This window comes from Rutidosis leptorrhynchoides, chromosome 11 (assembly GCF_046630445.1).
Source record: "Rutidosis leptorrhynchoides isolate AG116_Rl617_1_P2 chromosome 11, CSIRO_AGI_Rlap_v1, whole genome shotgun sequence".
Lineage (NCBI taxonomy): Eukaryota > Viridiplantae > Streptophyta > Magnoliopsida > Asterales > Asteraceae > Rutidosis > Rutidosis leptorrhynchoides.
Window position 1 is genome coordinate 225,897,122 of NC_092343.1, and position 16,091 is coordinate 225,913,212.

A 16,091-nucleotide genomic window follows, 5' to 3' on the forward strand; every position below is an offset into this window, starting at 1 on the left:
TCAATGATTTCAGGAGTCGGAGATAGCAATATCTCTGAGAGAGCTAAACCGACGGGTAGTTCTGCTACTCTGTCAGAGTCCCATGAGACTAAAGTCATGGAGGCGGATGCTTCGAAAGAAACTTCGCCGGTGACAACTCCGGTTGTTACCCAACCTCCATCAGAAGGGGATATTACGAATCTGACTAGTAGTATGTACAGCCCTACATATAAGAATAATACCGCACAATCATCCTTACCTGCCCTCACGGCAACTCAAACACTTCCATCGACATCGCCTTCAACAGATGCTGTTGATGATGCTTTTGTTTATGGTTACACCATTGTTTCACCAACTGGGTCACCTTCTCGGATTTCAAATAGATATGGATTACATTATCTCTTTGACAATGAGGTGGAGGAGCTCTATCTTGCTGAGTTTGCTAAACGGACTGATCTTGATGAAGTTCACGAGACTACGATGATTTATCTTGAGCAAGCAAGGATAGTGTATCCTTTCTCTCCATGCAAGTCACATGGGCCAATTCACATGCCTGATCATGATGATTTCGATCCTGACAATCTTTATCAGGGGGAGAATAGACAAAGTGGTCATCGGTCCAGTGGTTATGAAGCTGGTACATCTAGTCAACAGAAGGATAAAGATGTTGTTGATATAGCTGATTCCGGTAGTGATGAAATTGAGGAAATTCAGCAGTGTGAAAGTTTTCTAGATGAATCAGAAAGCCAGAGAGAGGGTGACTCAGGGATGTTAATGATTATGGATACAGCTGATCAATCAGAGAATAAGTCATCTCAAGAGAACAATCAAAACTTTGACAACATTGAAGATATTTTGAAGGGGTCATCGAGTATCACCAATGAATTCAATGACCATCAATTTGTTAACTTGACATCTCCAACTGATGAATTTGGAATACACTTCGAAAAGGAGATTTTCTCTAATGGCAAAGAAGATACTACGACTCCTCCTGATTTGAATGTTCCATTTCAAACTGCAGAGATTGTTCTTGAGCATGATGCTGATTACCAACTTAGTGAGGATGAAGAGAAAACGATTCTTCGTTCACCATTCATTGAACAACAAGCGTATAGAATCTATGGTGATTTTGATCTTGTCCTTTCTGCATCAATGAGTGTTCTGGGTGCATGGAAATATCATAAGAAGCCAGAATATCTCAAAGCTTATCTGAGTGTTCGCAATAAATTCAAATTGAAGAATGAAGAGAAACTTCAAATTCAGCGGAATTCAGAGATCAAAAGCATAAATAAGATTTTAATGATTAATAAGGATGAAGTGAAGATGCCATTGTTTCAAGTTACAAGAATGGATGATGAGGATTATCAGTTTTCAGAAGCGGATTTTGATAAACTGAAGATGGACGACATTATTTTCATTTACAATTATTTGTTTAACTTGAATGAATTTGCAACAACTTATCATGCTACTGCAATGAAGGCAGTCTACAGGTTTATTCTTGATTCGATGAGATGGATGTCTGTTCATGATTTTCAAATGGGTTTGGAATCTGGACACAAAAAGCTCGAAATCAAACCGCCAAATCAAGTGATTGAAGAGCTAAGATACACGTCCTTACTTGAAGTGAGCGACTGTCCATATAGGTTTGTATTTGTCAATTCTCACTATACAAAGATCTTTATCAGAGTCTCAGATTTCAGAAGATACTCAGACGGAACGTTGATGTATGCTTTCAAATACATGAGATGGAGACTGATCAATAACTGCTATTCAACTGAAGATAATGAGATTGTCAAATACATTCTCACAAGATTGAAAAGTCATCTCAAAACAAGAGTGAATATACGAAGATATGAGAATCTCAAGGGATTCAAATCTAAACTTCACTTCAGAGGAACAAAGTTCCTTTAGATTTCACAATAGGATTATATTGTAAAGTTCACATTTAACACTAAGGGGGAGATTTTTAGGACCCCGAAGTTGTATAGTGTTAATGTGAATTAAGCTTAAATGAAGGTTCCGTAGAAGAGGGCTATATAAGGAACCTATGTAGTCCTAATTAGATAGCCATTGCATTGTAACCGAGTTCTAGAAGCTGTGGAATGTAATTTTACCGATTCTCTCTCATACCTAGTCTTCTTCCTATATACCGAATCTCACTCTATCTTATCTTTTCTCTCAATCTCAACATGATCTGACCTATCATTATGATATAGTACGAATCTGTTTAAATCCATATCAAACTTTATTTGATTTTTTTTTTGTTTTGTCTCCAAGATTACTACCAGTCCCAATCCAATCATGTACGTACCAACTAAATCCAATCAGATGAAGTTAAAAATCGTTAGCCATCGTAGAGTGTTTATTTTTTTTATTTTCTTTTGTTCCTGTTCTTGACTCAGAGGTGAAAGTCGACACATATACACCATTATTATATAACAATCGACTCTTCATAAGTCATCTGATTATTTTGGCTATCATTATTAATTATCTATTACAATTAAATTCAATTTATCGAATTAAAAATCAAAAAGGAAACTGGAACCAGTCGTTCTTTTTCTATTCTTCATCTTTTCAGTCAAAACTCGATTTAGTAAACCATTTTAAAATGTGTAACTGAGGTTTTGTTAGGAATGTATCATTAAATCTTTCTGCAAAATTCGAACTTCCAATTCATTTTATCGATTACAAATTTTGAGGTCAAAGTTTATTTTTCAAAAAGTCAACAGGTATGTTCATCATAAAATTTGAACTCAATTCAGTGTTTTGGATCCAATTGAGTTTACAGATAGTTTATAGGATTGATTTAGAACTTATTTCATATTGAACTCATGAACTAAAACTTCCTTAAAATTGAAATCTTAATTTGTTTTTTAAAAGGAAACAGCGGCAGCAGCGAAGCTGTGTGTTTACACTATTTTTTATTTTTTTTACTTAATTTAACGAAAGTAACTTGCTCAGGTTATTTACAATTCAATTTCAATCTTAATTAAAACATTAAATCATTTGTTTGATGATGAAGTTGTTCCTGGTCACTTATAAATTGAATGAGAAGAGGGAATAGTAACAGAAAAGAAAAACAGGTTAATTATAAATGGGTTCTTCTTTTAAACGAATATGATATCAGCAGACGATTGGTTAAGAGGAGTGTCGGGTTGGCTAGAGGTCTCGGGTTCGAGCCCGACTTGCGGCATCTATTTTTTTAAAAGCGTTTTGAGGTAGTAATTAATTTCCAAAAATCATATTTATTATTATTATTATTATTATTATTATTATTATTATTATTATTATTATTATTATTATTATTATTATTATTATTGTTATTATTATTATGGTAACATAAATTCTCTGGTTAATATTATTATCCCTTTTTTTTAATTAAGTAACATTAGTAAGTATTGTTAATGTCATTGATGGTATTGATATAAGTATTATATGATTAGGATTATTATTAGTTATTGTTATTATTATTATGATAATTGTTATTATCCTTAATATATTAAAAGTATCATTACCATTGATCACCTTAAAAGTATTATCAATATCGTCAATATTAGTATATGTATTATAATTACGATTAGGATTATTATTATTATTATTATTATTATTATTATTATTGTATAACCAATATTATTACCCTTACTACTAATATCACTAAGTAATATTATTATTAACATTTTTATTAGTAATAAGATTGTTATTATTACTATTATCATTATTACTAATAAAAGTTATCATTTGTTACTAACACAATTAAAAATTACAACTATGACTAATAATATTATTATCGTTATTACTAACATCATTATCATTACTAGTATTATTATTAAGTAATATTATTATTAATATTATTATTAGTACTATTATAAGTACTACTAATATTATTAAACTTACCATTTTAGTAGTAATATAAATGTTATGATTATGATTAGAATTATTATTATTATTAGCAAATCATTATTTTTAAAACTGTCATTTACAATAAAAATTAATATTTTTTACACATATTAGCATTAATTGAATTATTAACATTATTATCTTATTAATAATACTAAGTATTATAATTATTATCATTTTACCACTATTAAGATTATTTTGGTATTAATATAACTACTATTATTGATATACAAATGATATGTTTAATATATATGACATAACAACAATTAATATATTTATATACAAAATGAATATATGAAACATATATATATATATATATATATATATATATATATATATATATATATATATATATATATATATATATATATATATATGATTAATATAAAAAGGATATAACTAATAAATTATATATATATATTTGTTCAATTACAACTATGTATATTAATAAATATACAAATGATATAGGTTCGTGAATCAAAGGCCAAACCCTGCATTGTTCAATGTCGTCATATGTATGTTTACTACAAAATACAATAGGTGAGTTTCATTTGCCTTTTTATCCTTTATATTTTTGGGCTGAGAATACATGCGCAATTTTTATAAATGTTTTACGAAATAGACACAAGTATTTGAAACTACATTATATGGGTGAATGATCGAAGCCGAATATGCCTCTTTTGCTTTGTAACCTAAGAATTAGTAAACCGATATACTAATTGACGCGAATCCTAAAGATAGATCTATTGGGCCTAACGAACCCCATCCATAGTACCGAATGCTTTAGTACTTCGATGTTGTTTTTATCATGTCCGAAGGATTTCCTGGAATGATAGGGGATATTTTTATATGCATCTTGTTAATGTCGTTTACCAGGAGTTCACCATATGAATGATATTTTTGTCTCTATGCATGGGACGTATATTTATGAGAACTGGAAATGAAATTCTTGTGGTCTATTAAAATGATGAAAATGAATGATTATGATAAACTAATGAACTCACCAACCTTTTGGTTGACACTTTAAAGCATGTTTATTCTCAGGTATGAAAGAAATCCTCCGCTGTGCATTTGATCATTTTAAAGATATTACTTGAAGTCATTCAAGGCATATTTCAAAAGGAGTTGCATTCGAGTCGTTGAGTTCATCAAGAATATTATTAAGTCGTTTATAGTTTGGATATATTATGAGATAGCATGCATGTCTGTCAACTTTCAATGTAAAGAAAGTTTGTCTTTTAAAAACGAATGCAATGTTTGTAAAATGTATCATATAGAGGTCAAATACCTCGCGATGTAATCAACTATTGTGAATCATTTATAATCGGTATGGACTTCATCCAGATGGATTAGGATGGGTCCCTACAGTTAGTCGCTACATGTATGAGTTGTTTCGAAGCCTATAAGTTAACAATCTCGTTTAATGTAGTTAACTCATTGTTATTATATCTAATGAGATGTTAAATTTTTATATTATCATGATAACATAGTGTATTAATATATCCTAATACGATATATATATATATATATATATATATATATATATATATATATATATATATATATATATATATATATATATATATATATATATATATATTAAGACATTATTACATCGATAATCGTTACATGTATATATCGTTTTGAAATCCTTAAGTTAGTAGTCTCATTTTATGTATATAGTTCATTGTTAATATACTTAATGCGATACTTAATCATCATTTCACCATGTTAAATATATATATATATATATATATATATATATATATATATATATATATATATATATGTTCATATATATATCACCATGTCATTTACAAGTTATAACGTTCGTGAATCATCGGACAAATTGGGTGGTCAGACGTCTACATAAAATATGTTTCAATTAATCAAGTCTTAACAAGTTTGATTGTTTAACATGTTGGAAACATTTATGCATGTAAATATTCAACTCATATAATATATAATCACTAGCCTTTAAGAGCCCGTGCGTTGCACGGTGAGTATTAATCCAACAAACTGAAAACGAAATGTATGTGAAAATAAACTAAATCAATTTGTTGTTTTGCATACAAAAAGAAATAACCCATATTACAAAATAGTATTAAGAGCATATTAATAACACGCAACAATAGTAGGTTTTGCGTTAGTGAGCACAACAGTTCTCGTTTGGACACCAAGTACCTGTTTTTCCACCAAATATGCCAACTTTAATTATGAATTAGTATCAACTCAAAGTGAAATTAATATTACAATCCCAAACTTCATTCAAATCTTGATGAACCAATTCTTATGATAAACATTGAATATATAAACATGAATATGATCTTCTTTAACAAAGCTAATAAATGTCCGCTCAATGTATACATAAACAAAAAATAAGTAAGCACTAAATTGATGATTAGTAATTTCAAGTGCTCAAATCCCTGTTATAAACAACAAACTTACATGTCAATGTAGAAAATACATTCAATCATAGGCGGTATCGAATATTGATGTGCGGAAGAGCAATGAGATTGTGCAGTACTGGTATTTTCATGAGCCCGCAAAGAATCAATAGAAGAAACACCACCATGTATATACACAAACATAAACATCACAAAACATAAATAAATCCCTTGAATAGTGTTAAATGCCAAGCTCTCCATTACCCTTGTGTAGCTTTCCAAAATCGACTGCCCAACATCCTACAATTAGAAAAAAAAACATAAAAAAACATATTTAAAAAAAAAACATATATGTCAACACTAACAACAAAATGATAAAAAAAAAAAGCTATAAAGAAAGAGTATATCACTATTTTATCATAAGTTAAAAAAGTATAATAAGAACCAGATTACATAGTAGTTAAATGGCTTAAATGGGTCAAACAACAGGTCAGCCAAACTCAACTTACATTGATCCTTAACAAAAAGTCCCACTTAAACTTGCAACCCGACCCACCAACATTTGGCCCCTTTACACTTACTATAAAATTTATATAAATAGAGATTAATATACACACCTTGTTATATTGAATTTTGCTCATGTCTAACGAAGTTTGAGGAAGACCAGGGAATCGAAGTCTCAAACTGTGTAACAATGTTTCTGCTCTTTCTGCTGATAAAGTGTTCCGGTCACCATCTACAACCAGTCCCTTAACTTTTTCACTCCATGATGAATGTTTGGACTTTGGATTACTTGTAATTTTTTTTACGATCTTTTAATTTCCATGAATAAATTGCTCCCTCGACCCGATTTGCTACTTCTAAAGTGTGGTGCTCGGATGATAAGTCCATACAATCAAGAAGACAATCGGGTGAAAACTTTTCTGCAGTTATGTAGCGATAGATGATGTCGCCCAAACACGCTTTTCTGCAGTACTGGTATTGGCATGAGCACGCAAAGAATCAACAGAAGAAACACCACTATGTATATACACAAACATAAACATCACAAAACACAAATAAATCCCTTGAATAGTGAAACACACATAACAAAATACAATTAACTATAAATAACACCAAAAAACTCACTTTCTACAAACTACATATCCCAAACATTGTTCTTCTACACCAGCTTAAAAATGTGATCATGCACCATAATTGCTCCAGTGATATGAAAGTCTGTATAATCATCTACAAGGATAGACTTCTTGGCTTTGCTAGTCGACGATTTCACTAAGAGTTGACCGTGTTTTGGTTCTTGCTTATTCACCTTTTTCGGTGGAGTAATCAGTGTTGTTTGTAAAATCGACATAAGTGTCAATATGGGTGGGTCAGATCGCTTGGATTAGAATCAGAATGTGCATTATGCACTAAAGATTGAAAATGCCTATCTTCGACCTAATCATCATCACAAGTTTGGTCCATTTTAATAATTAATATATATAAACATATCCAAAGCATTAATAATGACTACAATATAATCACTGTTCAATTTTATTGGCATAGACCATAAACCATATCAGCTCAATTATAAAAAAAAGGGTAGAAACTATCATAAACATTTATCTTTTGGACTTAATGACCAATTGATTGCAGGTTGATTGCAAATTTTGTGTAATAAATCACGATCAACCAAAAAATATCATGTTATTTTTTTTTACCAAAATAACAATCATCATCATATTCATCGGCATCAGTAGAACTACAAAGCTATAATAATTAATAGTCGAATATATACCTGAAGAGGTGATTTATACCCTCATGTCGATTCAGCAGATATGTACCAAGTGATAGAACATGTGATGATCATCTTCACATGCAACATCCCCATGTCACGAGCTCAAACTCATCATCAAACATATTGCATAGTAGAAGTACATAAAAAACCGCATTAAATCGAAGCACTTTACAATATGATCCAACGAAGAAATTTTAAATACCTGACAAAAATTATCAATCTTGATATTCAAATGAATAAAATCAATCTTAATTAAAAGTATAGATTGTATCTAATCATGAAAATTAACTTATCAAAGTTCTACAAAGTGTGAGCCAGCAGGCCAATGAAGAGGTTATCAGACTTCCAAATCAAGTATAGAAATTAAGACTACACTACATACAGATACACTTAAATTGTTATATCCTACTATCTACATATTGAAACATCTATTAGACCTAAGAACAGTTTATCTAATGGACCTTAAAGGCCTAGATAACAATGGAGCAAAAAAAAATTAATAGGTGCACCGGTTATAAAAAGCCCACTTTAACCTCAATGATTATGACATGTTCAGATGACCCGCCCAATATACCCATCCTTATATAAATTCAAACAATGTAATTTTGTAAAAGAGAAGCAAAAAGAACTTGTTTTGAAACCTCACTTAGCAATTGTGAGACTGAAAATCACCATAGAATGAACACCATCCGACTTAAAGTGCTTAAAACAACTGCTTGTAAATTATGATTTATAGATATTTACCTGTATTCAAATTTTTCTGCATTTGTATGTGCTGACTGGAGCAGAAAGCTTTGATAATGTTAATAACCTTAGCTTCAGAAAACATGTCAAAACATCATCGTGACTCTGGATTTCCATCACATCCTAATTAATTTCATTGAAAAACACCTGCATAGACAGTCACAATGTTAGCTTTACAATTAAGTTAATCATATTACCTGTTAAATGTGGGCTTTTATACTTATTTTCATCAACAATCATCGTGACTGAATTTCAACCACATCACTTCTTCTCTAAATGCTTCGGAATTTCTAAGAACCGCTTCGCATAACCATCATCGTGAACCAGAAAATGTATAATCTCGAAAATTCTTGGTCGATTAACTGCAAGCGCCGATCATTTAGCGGCAGTAGTAGAACCCTAATGGATTTAGATCGATAGTGCAAGCGGCGATACTGCAAGCGGCGATGGCTTAGATCAATAGATTTAGATAGATGATTTTAGCCAAGTTGAGGAACCCTAATGAACTGTAAAATCGTAGATGAAGATGAAGGGCAGTTGTGTTTTATATGATGAAGATGATGATGAATCCAAAAACATTAACCAGATACCTCTTATCATATCTGCTGCAAAACGTCCAGAAAACATTACCCGCAAAATTCACAACGGAAAACCCTAACTGAAAAATCCGAACGATTAGGGTTAAATAAAAACCCAGATTCCATATCAGAAGAATTTGTTGATCTCTGATTTTGAAAATGTATACAAAATTTACACCATCAGATTCGTAAAATTATAGCGATTAAATTAGTAGTAGCGAAAATATATAATACGGTGGCCGGAGGCCATAATCACCGATACACATGTTGTGGGTGTTAGGAATCTGAAGAGAGAGAGAGAGAGAGAGAGAGAGAGAGAGAGAATGGGAGCTGTTTGAAAGGTCATGAGATTTAAAAACTGATTCACCCATTTTATGGGGTTAGACTAATAAAAAATGGACAGGTGTCGTGATGTCAGAGTATTAAGCCTAATTAATTCCACTAATCAGAGGTTAACATGTGGATTAAGGGATTAGGGAGTGATTAGCAGAAGGACACGTGGCAATGTCCTTGTTTTATATGATATATGATGCAAAAGTCCGGGTCATGACAGTATCTACCCGCTAAATAAATTCCGTCCCGAAATTTTAAGCAGTTGGAGGTGTTGACGCATCATCTGGAAATAAGTGCGGGTATTTCTTCTTCATCTGATCTACACGTTCCCAGGTGAACTCGGGTCCTCTACAAGCATTCCATCGAACTTTAACTATCGGTATCTTGCTTTGCTTGAGTACTTTAACCTCACGATCCATTATTTCGACGGGTTCTTCAACGAATTGTAGTTTTTCGTTAATTTTAATCTCATCTAACGGAATGGTGAGACCTTCTTTAGCTAAGAATTTCTTCAAATTCGAGACGTGGAAAGTATTATCTACGCTAGCGAGTTGTTGAGGTAATTCAAGTCAATAAGCTACTGGTCCAACACGATCAGTAATCTTAGTAATCTTGAATGGCCCAATGTATCTCGGATTTAGTTTCCCCCGTTTTCCAAAACGAACAACTCCTTTCCAAGGTGATACCTTAAGCATGACCATGTCTCCAATTTCAAATTCTATATCTTTTCTTCTAATGTCCGCGTAGCTCTTTTGTCGACTTTGGGCGGTTTTTAACCGTTGTTGAATTTGAATGATTTTCTCGGTAGTTTCGTGGATAATTTCCGGACCCGTAATTTGTTTATCCCCCACCTCTCTCCAACAAATCAGAGACCTGCACTTCCTACCATAAAGTGCTTCGAATGGTGCCGCATTAATACTCGAATGGTAACTGTTGTTGTAAGCAAATTCTGCTAATGGTAGATTGAAATGTCCCATTCTTATTGATTAAAAATGTTACATATTAATTGATTTCGTTGCGAGGTTTTGACCTCTATATGAGACGTTTTTTCAAAGACTGCATTCATTTTTAAAACAAACCATAACCTTTATTTCATAAACAAAGGTTTAAAAAGCTTTACGTAGATTATCAAATAATGATAATCTAAAATATCCTGTTTACACACGACCATTACATAATGGTTTACAATACAAATATGTTACATCGAAATCAGTTTCTTGAATGCAGTTTTTACACAATATCATACAACATGGACTCCAAGTCTTTTCCTTATTTTAGTATGCAACAGCGGAAGCTCTTAGTATTCACCTGAGAATAAACATGCTTTAAACGTCAACAAAAATGTTGGTGAGTTATAGGTTTAACCTATATATATCAAATCGTAACAATAGACCACAAGATTTCATATTTCAATACACATCCCATACATAGAGATAAAAATCATTCATATGGTGAACACCTGGTAACTGACATTAACAAGATGCATATATAAGAATATCCCCATCATTCCGGGACACCCTTCGGATATGATATAAATTTCGAAGTACTAAAGCATCCGGTACTTTGGATGGGGTTTGATAGGCCCAATAGATCTATCTTTAGGATTCGCGTCAATTAGGGTGTCTGTTCCCTAATTCTTAGATTACCAGACTTAATAAAAAGGGGTATATTCGATTTCGATAATTCAACCATAGAATGTAGTTTTACGTACTTGTGTCTATTTTGTAAATTATTTATAAAACCTGCATGTATTCTCATCCCAAAAATATTAGATTTTAAAAGTGGGACTATAACTCACTTTCACAGATTTTTACTTCGTCGGGAAGTAAGACTTGGCCACTGGTTGATTCACGAACCTATAACAATATATACATATATATCAAAGTATGTTCAAAATATATTTACAATACTTTTAATACATTTTGATGTTTTAAGTTTATTAAGTCAGCTGTCCTCGTTAGTAACCTACAACTAGTTGTCCACAGTTAGATGTACAGAAATAAATCGATAAATATTATCTTGAATCAATCCACAACCCAGTGTATACGTATCTCAGTATTGATCACAACTCAAACTATATATATATTTTGGAATCAACCTCAATCCTGTATAGCTAACTCCAACATTCACATATAGAGTGTCTATAGTTGTTCCGCAATATATATATATATATATAGATGGGTCGACATGATTGGTCGAAACATTGTATACGTGTCTATGGTATCTCAAGATTACATAATATACAATATAAGTTGATTAGATTATGGTTGAAATAGATTTATTACTAACTTTCACGTAGGTAAAATGAGTAGTTTTTATCAATCTTGTTTTACTCGCCATTTCTTTATTTCTAATCCGTTTTGAGTGATTCTAGTGGCCACGGTTTCGTATTGAACTTAAATTTATGAATCTAAATAGAAAAAGTATAAGTTTATAGTCAGAAATACAAGTTACAAGTTGTTTTTGAAAGAGGTAGTCATTTCCGTCGAAAGAACGACATCTTGATGACCATTTTAAAAAACATACTTTCACTTTGAGTTTAACCATGATTTTTGGATATAGTTTCATGTTCATAAGAAAAATAATTTTTCCAGAAGTATAGCTTTTAAATCAAAGTTCTTCTTAGCTTTTAATTATCCCAACCAAAACAGCCCCCGGTTTTACTACGACGGTGTATATCCAGTTTTATGGTGTTTATCGTGTTTCCGGGTTTTAAATCATTAAGTTAGCATATCATATAGATATAGAACATGTGTTTAGTTGATTTTAAAAGTATAGTTAGAAGGATTAATTTTATTTGCGAATAAGTTTAGAATTAACTAAACTATGTTCTAGTGATTACAAGTTTATAACGTTGAATAAGACAGCTTTTTATGTATGAATCGAATGATTTTATCAACATCATTACTACCTCAAGTTCCTTGGATAAACCTACTGGAAATTAGAAAAATGGATCTAGCTTCAAAGGATCCTTGGATGGCTTGAAAGTTCTTGAAGCAGAATCATGACACGAAAACAATTTCAAGTAAGATTTCCACTCGAAATAAGATTGTTATAGTTATAGAAATTGAATTAAAGTTTAAATATGATTATTACCTTGAATTAGAAAGATAACCTACTGTAATTAACAAAGGTTTCTTGATCTTGTATGATTACTTGGAATGGATTTAGAAAACTTGGAAGTAAACTTGCAATCTTGTAAGTATTCTTGATTTTATGAAACTAGAACTTTTGGAATTTATGAAGAACACTTAGAACTTGAAGATAGAACTTGAGAGAGATCAATTAGATGAAGAAAATTTAAGAATGAAAGTGTTTATAGGTGATTTTGGTCGTTGGTGTATGGATTAGATATAAAGGATATGTAATTTTGTTTTCATGTAAATATGTCATGAATGATTACTCATATTTTTGTAATTTTATGAGATATTTCATGCTAGTTGCCAAATGATGGTTTCCACATGTGTTAGGTGACTCACATGGGCTGCTAAGAGCTGATCATTGGAGTATATATACTAATAGTATATACATCTAAAAGCTGTGTATTGTACGAGTACGAATACGGGTGCATACGAGTAGATTTGTTGATGAAACTGAACGAGGATGTAATTGTAAACATTTTTGTTAAGTAGAAGTATTTTGATAAGTGTCTTGAAGTCTTTCAAAAGTGTATGAATACATATTAAAACACTGCATGTATATACATTTTAACTGAGTCGTTAAGTCATCGTTAGTCGTTACATGTAAATGTTGTTTTGAAACCTTTAGGTTAACGATCTTGTTAAATGTTGTTAACCCAATGTTTATAATATCAAATGATATTTTTAAATTATTATATTATCATGATATTATGATGTACAAATATCTCTTAATATGATCTATATACATTAAATGTCGTTACAACGATAATCGTTACATATATGTCTCGATTCAAAATCATTAAGTTAGTAGTCTTATTTTTACATATGTAGTTCATTATTAATCTACTTAATGATATGTTTACTTATCATAATATCATGTTAACTATATATATAACCATATATATGTCATCATATAGTTTTTACAAGTTTTAACGTTAGTGAATCGCCGGTCAACTTGGGTGGTCAATTGTCTATATGAAACCTATTTTAATTAATCAAGTCTTAACAAGTTTGATTGCTTAACATGTTGGAAACACTTAATCATATAAATATCAATTTCATTTAATATATATATATATATATATATATATATATATATATATATATATATATATATATATATATATATATATATATAAACATGGAAAAGTTCGGGTCACTACATAGATGTCGATCCCAACCGTTTCCAAAATCAATAACACATGCTCATAGCATGTCTTCAAGTGTCTGTATCATCCTTTCACTCTGCCCCATCAGTTTGTGGATGATAGGCGGTACTCATGTCTAGACGAGTCCCCAATGCTTGCTGTAACGGCCAAAACCTTGAAACAAATCTGCCATCCATATCAGAGATAATAGAGATTGGTATTCCATGTTTGGAGATGACTTCCTCTAAGTATAGTCATGCCAACTTCTCCATTTTATCATATTCTCTCATTGGTAAAAAGTGTGCTGACTTGGTAAGACGATCGACTATTACCCAAATTGTATCATAACCACTTGCAGTTCTTGGCAATTTAGTAATGAAATCCATGGTAATGTTTTCCCATTTTCATTCCGGGATTTCAGGTTGTTGAAGTAGACCTGATGGTTTCTGATGTTCAGCTTTGACTTTAGAACAAGTCAAACATTCTCCTACATATGTAGCAATATCGGCTTTCATACCCGGCCACCAAAAGTGTTTCTTGAGATCTTGGTACATTTTCCCCGCTCCGAGATGTATTGGATACCTGGTTTTATGTGCTTCTCAAAGTACCATTTCTCTCGTATCCCCAAACTTCTTTCAGCCAAATACCGGGTTCCGTCTTCTCAAATAGTAAGCTGTTTATCCAATCCTTTGGGTATTTACTTTTCAAAACTACCTTCTTTCAAAATCCCCTGTTACGCCTCTTTTATTCAAGTAGTAAGGTTAGTATGAATAATTATATTCATAGATTTTATCCGCATAGGTTCTCTGTCCTTTATACTCAAAGCGTCAGCTATTACATTTGCCTTCCCTGGGTGGTAACGAATCTCAAAGTCGTAATCATTTAACAGCTCAATCCACCTACGCTGCCTCATGTTCAGTTATTTCTGATCAAATATATGTCGGAGACTTTTGTTGTCGGTATATATGATACTTTTGACCCCGTATAAATAATGCCTCCACATCTTCAATGCAAAAACAACAGCGCCCAATTCCAAATCGTGAGTCGTATAATTTCGCTCGTGAATCTTCCATTGTCTAGACGCATAATCAATTACATTCATACGGTGCATTAATACACAACCGAGACCTTGCTTTGAAGCGTAACAATAAATCACAAAATCATCATTCCCTTCAGGCAATGACAATATAGGTGTTGTAGTTAGCTTTTTCTTCAACAATTGAAACGCTTTCTCTTGCTCATCCTTCCATTCAAATTTCTTCCCTTTATGCGTTAATGCAGTCATGGGTTTTGCTACTTTGGAAAAATCTTGGATGAATCTTCTGTAGTAACCAACCAATCCTAAAATTTGACGAATATGCGTTGGAGTTTTCGGGGTTTCCCACTTTTCAACGGTTTCAATCTTTACCGGATCAACCTGAATACCTTCTTTGTTCACTACATGACTGAAGAATTGGACTTCTTTCAACCAAAATGCACACTTTGAAAACTTAGCGTACAGTTTTTCCTTCCTCAACAATTCTAGCACTTTTCTCAAATGTTCTCCGTGTTCTTGATCATTCTTTGAGTAAATAAGTATGTCATCGATGAAAACAATGACAAACTTGTCAAGATATGGTCCACACACTCGGTTCATGAGGTCTAAGAACATAGCTGGTGTGTTAGTCAATCCAAACGGCATAACCATAAACTCATAATGATCGTAACGCGTTCTAAAAGCAGTCTTTGGAATATCATCCTTCTTCACCCGCATTTGATGATACCCGGAACGTAAATCAATCTTCGAATAAATCGACGAGCCTTGTAGTTGATCAAATAAGTCATCGATTCTCGGTAATGGATAATGGTTCTTGATGGTAAGCTTGTTCAACTCTCGGTAGTCGATACACAATCTGAATGTACTATGACAACCCGAAAATTTCCAACCAAATTTAAACTTTAATCTTTATATATTCCCGACACGATAAGCAAAGTTTATAAGTTGAATCTCCGGAATTTTAAACTGTGTTCATACACTCATTTAACCTCCACCAAATTCCAATGATTCACGAACCATTATATGAACGAACATGATTATATAAGTATATGTGTATATATTATAACTTGAA